Source organism: Macaca mulatta, chromosome 8, assembly GCF_049350105.2.
Source record: "Macaca mulatta isolate MMU2019108-1 chromosome 8, T2T-MMU8v2.0, whole genome shotgun sequence".
NCBI classification, from domain to species: domain Eukaryota; kingdom Metazoa; phylum Chordata; class Mammalia; order Primates; family Cercopithecidae; genus Macaca; species Macaca mulatta.
This window is the reverse complement of record NC_133413.1, coordinates 111037925-111050153: the sequence shown is the minus strand read 5'-3', so window position 1 is coordinate 111050153 and position 12229 is coordinate 111037925. Positions and strand designations below refer to the sequence as shown.

Here is a 12229-nt window from a genome sequence, read left to right as displayed (position 1 = left end):
TAACCCAGGCAATTTACACTTTTGAGTTTTAACTTCTAACCCATCATTCTCTGTGGACTACTGCCAGAGTTAGCTTTCTAAGTTAAACATGTGGTTATCTCATTCCATGCTAAATAAACAATTCTATTAACCTTTGGGATTAAATAAATCCAAACAAAACCCTGGCTTGTGACAGTGGCAGCCCTCCCTGCTGATGAAGCCTAGTGATGCTTCCGTACCTAGGATGCTTTTCACTCTGGCTTCTTTTGAAACTCAAGATAATACAGACTCCACCCTCCTACCTTTTAGCATAGAACAGTGCATCCAGTGGGGATCCTGATTATTTTGTGTTTTGCCTCACTGCAGACATACCCTCTCGGGCTGGTGGTTCATTACAATTTCTTCTGAAAGATTTTCTTCACTGTGTTAAGAAGGTAGAGAAACACCTTATTTTTTCAAAATTGTAATACAAAATGATTCAAATTTTGAGGATTTAAAAGAGCTGGCTATTTGGAGACACTTGAAGTCAGATCTATAAAGTTCACACGCTAGTTCCAAAATCTAGTGCCAGGTTGGGTTATAGCTTTCTATGTTAGGTGGCTGATTGGAAGTCAGTATTTGTTGTGAATTCGAAGATAAGTCATTCATCTGTTCTTGAAATGTCTACTTTTTCAGGTGTAGCAAACTAAGTGGCCAGAGTCAACAGCTCTGGAGAGTAGACATTTGGATTCTTGCAGGAATTAAGGAAACAGAGTTGATCCTCATTTGCAGATTCCATATTTGCAAATTTGCCTGCTCACTGAAATGTATTTGTAACCCCTATATGCTGCTTTCATGGACGTGTACAGAGCAACAAAAAGTTTGCGTCACCTGACATCACACTTCCAGACGAGTATCCCTTTCATGGTCTCTTAAGTACTATGTTCTTGACATTTTTGTGCCTTTTGTGGGTGGATTTTGCTGTTTAAAATGGCCCCAAGGATAGTGCAGAAGTGTTACCTGGTGTTCCTCAGCACAAGCAGGAAGAGATGAGCCTTTTGGAGAAAATGGGTATTAGGGAGGCTTTTTTTCAGGCATGGGTGTCATGAGGTATATGAGTTCAGTATTAATGTATGTTAAATAAGGTATCTCAACAGAAACACATAAAACAAGGTCATGTATTAATTGCTGGACATGTCACAGGCTTACAGGAACCTAACCCTGTCTTTCCTCTAGGGGGGCAACAATTTGGTACAGGTTGATTATCCCTTTTCAGAAATGCTTGGGATTTTGGAATATTCACATATACAGAATGAGATCTTGGGGATGGGACTGAAGTCTAAACACAATTTATTTCATACACGTTACAGCCTGAATGTAATTTTATACAGTATTTTCAGTAAATTTGTGCATGAAACAAAGTTTTGACTGTGACCCATCACATGAGGTCAGGTGTGGAATTTTCCACTTGTGTCATATCAGCACTCAAAAGTTTTGGGTTTTGGAGCTTTTCGGATTAGGGATGTTCAACCTGTATTTTCTAATTCAGTGTTCATGGTGATTTATTTCTTTTTTGAGACAGAGTCTTGCTCTTGATGCCCGGGCTGGAGTGCAGTGGCACGATCTCGGCTCACTGCAGCCTCTGCCTCCTGGGTTCAAACGATTCTTGTGCCTCAGTCTCCCAAGTAGCTGGGATTACAGGCGTGCACCACCACGCCTGGCTAATTTTTGCATTTTTAGTAGAGACAGAGTATCATCATGTTGACCCGGCTGGTCTCAAACTTCTGATCTCAGGTGATAACCCTCCTCAGCCTCCCAAAGTGTTGGGATTACAGGCGTGAGCCATGGGGCCTGGCCCATAGTGATTTCATAGAATATAACTGCTATGAGTAAAAAAAACTGACTGTAGTTGTATATGGTAAATAACGTAGCTTATAATCCACAATGGTTTGTTTGAAACTACCTAGTTTCATAGCAGGATTTGAGATGCAAAACAGAATAAGACAACTGACATTTTTTGGGCTACCATGTATCTTTTAAAGCATGTATATGACTGCATCATTTGACAGTTTTGACACAAACTAATAGGTGACATTTTTCTGTGGATACTAGATGTATGATGGTTAATTAGAAACTTCTGGAATCTTTTCTCTGTTTCAATATGTATGCTAAGACTTGCATAGATGAAATAAGCTCAAGTAATGTGCCTTGTTTATAGTATGCTATCTTTGGTTTGGTTATGCGAGAGACGTTAATGGAGAGTACTTTGAAAATTGCTTATTTTTGGTTTAAAATTGTGATCCCAGATTATTCATTTAAAGCAAGTATATGACTTTTTTGTTGTTGTTATTGTTGTTTGGTTTTTGTTTTTGAGACAGAGTCTTGCTGTTACCCAGGCTGGAGTGCAGTGGTGCGATCCCAGTTCATTGCAAGCACTGCCTCCCGAGGTCAAGCAATTCTTAACGTCTCAGCCTCCCAAGTACCTGGAATTACAGGTGCACAATACTACATCCGGCTAAAATTTTGTAAAATTTTTAGTAGACAGAGTTTCGCCATGTTGGCCAGGCTGGTCTTGAACTCCTGACCCCAAGTGATCTGCCTGCATCAGTCTCTCAAAGTATTGGAACTACAGGCGTGAGCCACCATGCCTGGCCGAAATCAAGTATATAACTTTGAAGAGCATCTGGATACTTAACGTTTAATGAGTGCAGTAGACAAGTTGTCCTGGAAGCAAAGTAAAATCCTAAGTCTGAGTTGGAAGCACCATGGGTGGAGCTACTCAATATACTGCCTAACACTGTCCGACTATGATAGTCTGCTTCTTGGCTCTCTGCTAGGAGACCTAGCCAGTCATAGGGACGTCTTTGAGTAAACCAGTCAGGGCAGACACACAATGCCAGTGCTACACCAATGAATTTTTTTTACTTTTTTGTATTATAGAGACAGGGTCTCACTCTTGCCCAGGCTGGAGTGTAGTGACACAATTGTAGCTTACTGTAGCCTCCAATTCCTGGGTTCAAGAGACCCTCCCACCTCGGTCTCCAAGTAGCTGAGACTACAGGCACTTACCACCTTGTCCAGCTAATTTTTTTATTTGTAGAGATGGAGGTCTTGCTATGTTGCCCAGGCCAGTCTCAAACTCCTGGCCTCCCGAAGTACTGGGATTACAGGTGTGAGCCACTACACCTGGCCCCACACCAATGATTTTTTAATTTTTATATTTATTTTTTATAGAGACAGGGTCTTTGCTCTGTCACCTAGGCTGGAGTTCAGTGGCATGATCACAGCTCACTGCAGCCTCAACCTCCTGGGCTCAAGCCATCCTCCCGCCTAGCCTCCTGAGTAGCTGAGACCACAGGTACACTCCACCACATCTGGTTAATTTATTACTTTTTTAGAAATGGGGTCTTGCTCTGTTGCCCAGGTTAGTCTTGAACTTCTGATTCTCCTGCCTAGGCCTCCCAAAGTGCTGGGCTTATAGGTGTCAGCCACCATGCCTGGGAATGAATTATTTGTCTTCCATTTTCTAGGCCTCATATTGACTCTCCCTCTTCAGTAAATATAGCCTGTCTTCTAAGTTAAATTTAAGGGTTTTTAGTTACCACTTTGTATAACACTCAGATCACTTTGATACATCTTCTGTTGCTGTATCTTCTCTACCACCTAGTTTCACATGCTAGAGAGATACATGGCAGAATTGCAGGATAACCTAATTTTTATTTGTTACTTATTTTTTCTTGAGATGGGAGTCTTGCTCTGTCATCCAGGCTGGAGTGCAGTAGTGCAATCTAGGCTCACTGCAGCCTCCACCTCCCAGGTTTAAGCGATTCTCTTGCCTCAGCATCCGGAGTAGCTGGGACTACAGGCACGTGCCACCACACCCAGCTAATTTTTGTATTTTTAGTAGATACGGGGTTTCGCCATGTTGGCCAGGCTGGTCTTGAACTCCTGACTTCAGGTGATCCACCTGCCTTGAACTCCCATAGTGCTGTGATCATAGGCATGAGCCACTGTACCCAGCCAGGATAACCTAATTTTTAAATTTTAGATAGTATTATTTTATTTGACCCTCAAAATCATGGCAAGTTTGCAAAATACTGTATTATCTAAAAAGGTAGAAAAACATGCAATTTATTTTCTTTGTTTACAATATCCCCAGAAACAGAGACAACATGAGTTTTTCATTAGCTCTGATGTTCTTTTTGTAGAGAAAAAGCTCTACATGTTAGAATATTTGTCCTTTTCAGAAAGTTCCCACAAGATATATAATCATTGATAAGGCATACATGAGCAGCTGGATTTATGATTGGTGATGGGTTTTTGTTTCTATACCCCACGCCAAGTGAAAAAAAAAGTGTGTGGTACATGGAATATTTTTTATTATGCTTATTTGGAATTGCCAGGTAGATGGCCACCTGACATTCAAAAGTATTTTATCAGCCCCTAAATGTCAATATTTCCCAAACTATTTAAATCATTAGAAGACATTTTTGCTGTTAAGAATAAAAAGTTGTAATGTAAAATGGACTAAATGCCAGATTATGTGCTAAACAAGTCCTTTACATTTTTAAGTTAATATTTTTCTTTTTTTTTTTTTTCTTTTTTCTTTTTTTCTTTTTTTTTTTTTGAGATGGAGTTTCACTCTTGTTGCCCAGGCTGGAGTGCAATGGCACAATCTTGGATCACTGCAACCACCGCCTCCCGGGTTCACACGATTCTCCTGCCTCAACCTCCTGAGTAGCTGGGATTACAGGCATGTGCCACCACACCCAGCAGCTAATTTTGTATTTTTAGTAGAGATGGGGTTTCTCTATGTTGGTCAGGCTGGTCTCGAGCTCCCAACCTCAGGTGATCCGCCTGCCTCAGCCTCCCAAAGTGCTGGGATTACAGGCATGAGCACTGCGCCCAGCTTTAACATATTTTTATAAGCAAATCATTTATAAATACGGGTGACTATTCTTTACAAATCCAATTGTGATGCGCTGGTAATTTGATGGCACTGCAATTATGGCCAACAATGAAAATTGTAAAATAATTGCCTGAGGAACCAAGCTCATGTGCACTAAAAAAAAAAAAAAAAAAAAAAAAGGAAGCAGGGATTCTTAGAAGATTGTTAGAGGTACAGAGCAGTGAATTTTTTGGAGATGGAGTCTTGCTGTGTTGCCCAGGTTGGAGTGCAGTGGTACAATATCTGCTCACTACAACATCCATCTCCTAGGTTCAAATGATTTTCCTGCCTCAGCCTCCCAAGTGGCTGGGACTACAGGCACCCGCCACCATGCCTGGCTAATTTTTGTATTTTTAGTAGAGACAGGGTTTCACCATGTTGCCCAGAGTAGTCTTGAACTCCTGAGCTCAGGCAGTCTAGTTATCCTGCCTCGGCCTCCCAAAGTGCTAGGATTGCAGGTGTGAGTCACTGTGCCTGGCTGATAAGCCTGTTTTTTAATCAACTAATTTAAAAAAAATTTACCAGAGCCAACTCGGAATTAACATTTGTAACTGCTAATATTGAGTATATGTATGTGTTTACTTATCAAGCAAACTCTTTACATGCCCTATCTCATTTAATTCTTAAAACCACCCCATGAAATTGGTTCAGTAATATGTTCTGATTTTGCAGATGAGGAAACTGAAGCATCAAACTGAACCGTTACTTGTCCAAAGTCACAGAGTAAGTGGGGGTGGAGCTGGGCTTTAAATCCAAGCCGACGTACAGACTCTATAGAGTTCACGCTTTTAGGCTTGGCGTAAACTGCCTATAAACTATAAAAAAGTAAAACTCCATAAAATCTCAGGTGCTTGGACTACCTTCAGTCTGAGAGATGGGGGATGGGGAGACACAGGTAGCAAATTTTTATGTTTATTAAAGCATGAAATATAAAGCAAAAACAAAGATGCTTTTTTTTTTTTAATTTAAATTTTTATTTTTTTACGGAATCTCACTCTGTCACCCAGGCTGGAGTGCAGTGGTGCGATCTCAGCTCACCACAGCCTCCACCTCCCAGGTTGAAGCATGTCTCCTGCGCCAGCCTCCCAAGTAGCTGGTACTACAGGCACATGTCGCCGCACCTAGCTAATTTTTGTATTTTTAGTAGAGATGGGGTTTTACCATGTTGCTCAGGCAAATCTCGAACTCCTGACCTCAAGTGATCTGCCTGCCTCGGCTTCCTAATGTACAAAGATGCTTTTTTGTTGTCATATTTTAAGGCAGTCAAAAGGAATGAGAAAGTCATTGTTTAGAAGAAAAGGAATCGTAGTGACGAGTTGTCTTGAAAGAGAAGAAAAAAGAAAGTTGAAAAACAAATAGAAGAAAAAGGAGATCTTTACCCGTGCTGGGTATAAAATTCTAAATCAGGATACTTCCTTTGAGCATCTTCGACTGCCTGGGGAATATCAGACATTCCTTTAGTGGCCTTGTGAACATTTTGCTGAGCTTGTTCATATTCCTGTTCTAGGTTCTCTTAGAATTGATAAATAGACTTAATGAAAACCTTTTAATTACCATGAGTTTTTAATAGAACATGTGAAATTAATGTTCTGACCTTGTATTGCACTTCTGTGCCAATTAGGAAGATGTTTCAACCTTTTCTCAACAGTTACTAAGAAATATGTTGGATAAAACACGGATTACTACTGCTAAAGAACTTTCCAATAAATTGGGAATGTTTTCTTTCAGATAAGTAACACAGACTGCCAGTTAAGTAGCAAAGCCCAATCTAGAACTCCTGGCTCTCTGACATCAGGGTCTGTGCTGTTAACTTGTTTAATTTTGCTTTTATTTCTCTTGCTATTTATGAAGACAAGAATGTTTGATATTTTCTTTACCGATTATATTAATGAATAATAACTACTGTCATTTAAACTTAGCTTTCATCTGATCTCGTGGAGATGACATAGATGTTTTGTGCCATGTGAGTGTAAACATTGATCCTGTTCCAGCTCTTTCCTTGAAGAAACAAACCAGTGGACTTGGAGAGGTGGTGTTATTTATCATGTGTGAATTGAGCCAGAAGACATCTAGCATACCATAAATAAGCTCCCCTTGAAGAATTTCCATTTAATCACATCTTTGATACATGGCAGTTTGGGAACATCACCCCTTGCCTTGCTTTGGGTTTTAAAAAAATTATTCTTTGTTTTTACTATACCCAGATTTTATGCATGATATTTTAATGGAGTTATTTATGTACTATTGATATAGCTTTATGATTTTTGACCAATGTTTCTTTTTAATTTATTTTTCATTTTTCATTTTTTTAATTTTTTTGACACGGAGTTTCACTCTTGTCGCGAGGCTGGAGTGCAGGGATGGGATCTCGGCTCACTGCAACCTCCACCTCTTGGGTTCAAGTGATTCTCCTGCCTCAGCCTCCTGAGTAGCTGGGATTACAGGCGCCCATCACCACACCCAGCTAATTTTTTGTATTTTTAGTAGAGAAGGGGTTTGTCATGTTGGGCAGGCTGATCTCGAACTCCTGATCTCAGGTGATTGCCCGCCTCGGCCTCCCAAGGTGCTGGGATTACAGGCATGAGCCACCACCCCCGGCCTATTGTATTTTATTTTTTGAGACAGAGTCTCGCTCTCACCCAGTCTGGAGTGCAGTGGCGCAATCTCGGCTCACTGCAACCTCTGCCTCCCGGGTTCTAGCAATTCTTCTGCCTCAGCCTCTGAGTAGCTGGGATTACAGGCGCCTGCCACCACGCCCAGCTAATTTTTTGTGTTTTTAGTGGAGACCAGGTTTTGCCATGTTGGTCAGGCTGGTCTCAAACTCCTCAGGTGGTCTCAAACCTCAGGTGATCCACCTGCCTCGGCCTTCCAAAGTGCTAGGATTACAGGCATGAGCCACCGTGCCTGGCCCTGACCAATGTTTATATCCTGTAATCACTCATATAAAAATGTAGAACATTTCCAGTACCTCAGAGGGTTCCCTTGGGCCCCTACTCAGTTAATATTTGCCCCCTTCCCCAAAGGTAGACATTCTTCCTATGTCTTATATTTGTGGTAGCTGTTTTGAATTTCATGTAAATAAATACACACATACTGACTTGTGCTTGTCTGCTTTTGTCCAACTCATGTCTGAGATTTCTCCGTATTATATGTAGCAGTAGTTAGCTCCTGTGTTGCCGCATAGTACTCCATGTATGAATATACCACAATTTATTCCTTCTGTTGATGATGTAAACTTGGGTTTTTAGTTCTTGGCTGTTAGACAAAAAGCAAGCTTGTGACTAGGTCTCTGAATCACAATAAGGCAGCAAGCTGGATATTGTGTGCTGCAGTGATAATTGCTCTGCTAAGGCCACCAGCAATCTACAACTTGATTTATTGCGTTGAAACAAGGCCAGAAACTCCAGAGACAATGTAACATTGATAATTGCAGGACAATCAATGTTTTCATATTGATTCCCAAACAAGGGGAAAATGTCTTCAAAAGCTCTGCAAAATCAGAGCAAGTCTTAAAATGAGAACAATTACTGTCCTCATAAAATGAAATGTCTTGAAATGTATGCTATTACTACTACTTTGTGACTTCAAAACAAAGCTACGTATAACTTCCTTTCTCTTAATTCACCTTTTCTCCGGTGTTAGGAAGGGGTTTTGTTATTTAAAGAAGAAAAAGACTACAACGCTAATGACAACTACAGTGATAAAAACAATGACGATGATTCAGAAATTTGCATTGATACCCACCCCTGATGTTTGAATCCTAGATGGGGTGACTCTAGCAAAATGGAAAAAGCACGTAGAGCCAGGCCTATCTCTGTAAGAGCACTTAAGAGTAGGGGCATGACTGGGGTATTCTCTCTCGCTTTACTGCTTGGCACATTCAGTAAATACTTGTTGAATGAATTCAGTAAATACTTGAATGAATGGTTCAAACATGAGATGCCATTTTTCTTCAGGTTATGAATTTCTAAAATTAGAAAATGATTACTTGAGACATGGCATACTTCTTTACTTTTCAATGAAATAATTCAAACTTAAAATTGCAAGAATAATATTCAGAATTTTCATATATCCTTTACCCAGATTTACCAGTGTTTAACATTTTGCCACATATTCTTTTTTTCATTCCCTGCATATGTGTGTATATATATATATTTTCTGAACCATTTTAGAATAGGTTGCATATATCATTTCCTTTTACCTCTTATTACTTTTTTTTTTTTTTTTTTTTTTTTTTGAGGCGGAGTCTTGCTCTGTCACCCAGGCTGGAGTGCATTGGCCGGATCTCAGCTCACTGCAAGCTCCGCCTCCCGGGTTCACGCCATTCTCCTGCCTCAGCCTCCCGAGTAGCTGGGACTACAGGCGCCCACAACCGCGCCCGGCTAATTTTTTGTATTTTTAGTAGAGACGGGGTTTCACTGTGTGAGCCAGGATGGTCTCGATCTCCTGACCTCGTGATCCGCCCGTCTCGGCCTCCCAAAGTGCTGGGATTACAGGCTTGAGCCACCGCGCCCGGCCTCCTCTTATTACTTTAAAAAATTCTTTATATATATAATTTATAGATGGGGGTCTTGCTATGTTGTCCAGGCTGGTCTTGAACTCCTGGGCTCAAGCAGTTCTCCCACCTTGGCCTCCCAAAGTGTTGGGATTACAGGCATGAGCCACTGCGCCTGGCCCTCCTCTTCTTATTTGTGTATTTCCTGAGAACAAAGGTGTTCTCTTATATAGCTATACATCGATTATTACATTCAGGAATTTAACATTGAAAAAATCGTAAGTCTTCTTACCTCAACTTTTTCAATTGCTCTGATAATGTTCATGAAATTTTTTTCCCTCCAGTCCAGGATGATGTTTTGCATTTTGTTGTTTTTTGTTTGTTTTGTTTTCTTTAGTCTGCAACTGTTCCTCAGGCTTTTAGTAGCTTTCATTAAATCAATCCTTATTTTACAAATGTTCTTCAATTTGAGTTTGTTATACATTTCCTTAAGATTAGATTTCAGCTAACTTATTCCCAACCCAAATAATGTATTTTTTCCAGTGTATCACATCCTGAGGCACATTTTGTTCCTCTCTTCCTCATTGATGATCATTTTGATTAAGATGTTGTCTGTTTTCTCTACTGTAGAGTTACTGTTTTACCTTTTGTAACTAATTAGCAGTTACAAAGTGGAGAGACACTTTGAAGCTATTTAAATATTCTGTTCCTCACCAAACTTTCCCCCTAGATTTAGCATTCATTAATTATTCTTGCTTGGACCAACCTTTACGAGGATGGTTGAGAATGGTGATTTTCCAATTTCATAAGGTTGGTTGAGAATGGTGATTTTCCAATTTCATAACTCTCTTTACATGTTATCAGTTGGTATAAGGAAGGGCACATCCCATTCTTATTGATTGATTGATTATCAGTATGACCTAAAGAATTCCTGTTTTATAACCAGAGTTATAATCCATTATATTCTTAGTTTGATGCTCACATTTTCTCACAATTGGCCAGTGGTAGCCCGTTCAAATTGGGTCCTGTGTGCATTTAACAATCTCCCATCATGTTTTGAACACTTTCTCACTTCTTGGCTTAACAAGATGTTCGAGATTTATTTGGTACTTCCCTTACCCCAGCCCTGGGACCAGACATTCCTCTAAGGAGTAAAAACCAAGATAAGGCTTTAGGTGTGCTCATTGCAACTGATTTGACATTGTTTCTAAGCCCTTTCAGAGTTAGGAAATTTAAGAGTTATAAAAGTCCATACTGATAAGTCTCAATCTCAATCCAACCTCCGATTTTTTTTTTTTTTTTTTTTTTTTTTTTTTTTTGAGATGGAGTCTCGCTCTCTCACCCAGGCTGGAGTGCAATGGTGCAATCTAAGCTCACTGCAGCCTCCGTCTCCTGGGCTCAAGCAATTCTCCCACCTCAGCCTCCCAAGTAACTGACACTACAGGTGTGTGCCACCATGCCTGGCTAACTTTTAATTTTTTTTTTTTTTGTGGAGACAGGGTTTCCCCATGTTGCTCAGAGTGGTCTCAAATTACTGGGCTCAAGGGATCCTCCTGCCTCAGCCTCCCAAAATGCTGGGATTCCAGGTATGAGCCACTGTGCCCGGCCTAATTTTATTATTTATTTATTTATTTATTTGAGACAGTGTCTCACTCAGTCACTCAGGCTGGAGTGCAGTAGTGTGATTACAGCTGGCTAATTTTTTAAAATTTTTTGTTGAGATGGGAGTCTCACCATGTTGCACATGCTGGTCTCAAACTCCTGGGCTTAAACAATCCACCTACCTTGGCCTCCCAAGTGCTAGGATTACAGGCGTGAGCCACTGTGCTTGGCCCAGTGTAATTTTAATCTGCATTTCTCTTACTATGAGTGAAGCTAAACATGTGTGTGTGTGTGTATGTATATATGAGCATATATATACACATATATATGAACATATATATACACATATATATGAGCATATATATGTGTCATGCAGGCTGGAGTGCCGTGGGGCAAACACGGCTCACTGCAGCCTCAACATTAACATCCTGGGTTCAAGCCATTCTCCCACCTCAGCCTCCCAAGTAGCTGAGACCACAGGTGTGACCCACACATATATATATGTAGACCACTTTTATATCTTTTTGAATTGTCTGTTCATGCCTTTTGGCCATTTTGCTATTGGGTTTTTGGACTTTTTGTCCTGCTCAATTTTAAAGACAGTTTTATGTGCTGTATCAGGGATAGTAACCATTTGTCTGTGATGTACGTCGGGAATACATCCTCCCAATTTGTATTTTGTCTTTTAACTTTATTTACAGTGTTTTTTTTTTTTTTTTGTCATGCAAAAGTTTTTTTATGTAGTCAAATTTATCAATCTTTCATTTCATTTAGATTTTGAGTCATAATGAGAAAGACTTTTCCTACACCCATTTTATGGAGAAATTTGCCCACGTTTTCTTCCACTATTTTTAGTTTCGTTTTTTACATTTAGATCTTTGATCTATTTGGAGTTTATGCTTGTGTGAAAAGATCGTGTGAAGAATGGATCTAATTTTACCTTTTCCCAAATGGCTCTCCAGTATTTTGTTTTTCTTTCTCTTTTTCTCCCTAAGCCAGACAGATTTGGCATGTTTGGTTGTTTGAATATCATTTATTTAAAAGCCCACCTTTTCCCTGGTAACTTCTGGTACCACCTTTATCATACACTAAATTTCTATTTGTAATTGTGTCTATTTCTGGGCTTCCTATTCTGTTTCATTAGTCTATCTATTCATGCTCCACAATGATACTCTATCATACCAGCTTTGTAATGTGGTTTAATGTCTTACAGGACTGGTATCTCC

The 12229-nt window shown here is 40.0% G+C and overlaps 1 long non-coding RNA gene across 1 annotated transcript; it reads left to right on the top strand.

The window, feature by feature from the left end:
* Positions 1 to 3191: 3191 nt before the first annotated feature.
* On the top strand, positions 3192 to 8001 carry LOC144330830 (uncharacterized). Its single transcript, XR_013397384.1, has 3 exons — positions 3192 to 3316; positions 5579 to 5629; positions 6826 to 8001. It is a non-coding gene; the product is annotated as an uncharacterized LOC144330830 (long non-coding RNA).
* Positions 8002 to 12229: the final 4228 nt, after the last annotated feature.